Source organism: Musca autumnalis, unplaced genomic scaffold (assembly GCF_047663935.1).
Source record: "Musca autumnalis isolate F117 unplaced genomic scaffold, ASM4766393v1 scaffold_3, whole genome shotgun sequence".
Classification (NCBI taxonomy): Eukaryota; Metazoa; Arthropoda; class Insecta; order Diptera; family Muscidae; genus Musca; species Musca autumnalis.
Window position 1 is genome coordinate 196,080,180 of NW_027411866.1, and position 335 is coordinate 196,080,514.

Consider the following 335-nt stretch of genomic DNA (forward strand, 5'->3'; position numbering starts at 1 on the left):
TCCAGGTCTTCTATAAGCAGACCTCCAGATCTTGTATAAGTAGATCTCCAGGTCTTCTATACGAAGACTTCCAGGTCTTCTATAAGGAAACCTCCAGATCCACCATAAGAAAACCTCCAGATGATGTATAACAATTCTTGCAGATTTTCTAAAATAACTCCTCCAGATATTATATAAGATGGCCCCCACGTCTTCTACAAGCTGACCTTCAGATCTGCTATATGAAGACATTCAGGTGTTCTATAAGAAGTCCTTCAGATCTGCTATATGAAGACATTTAGGTCTTCTATAAGAAGGCCTCAAATCTTCCATAAGAAGACCCTAGGTTTTCTATA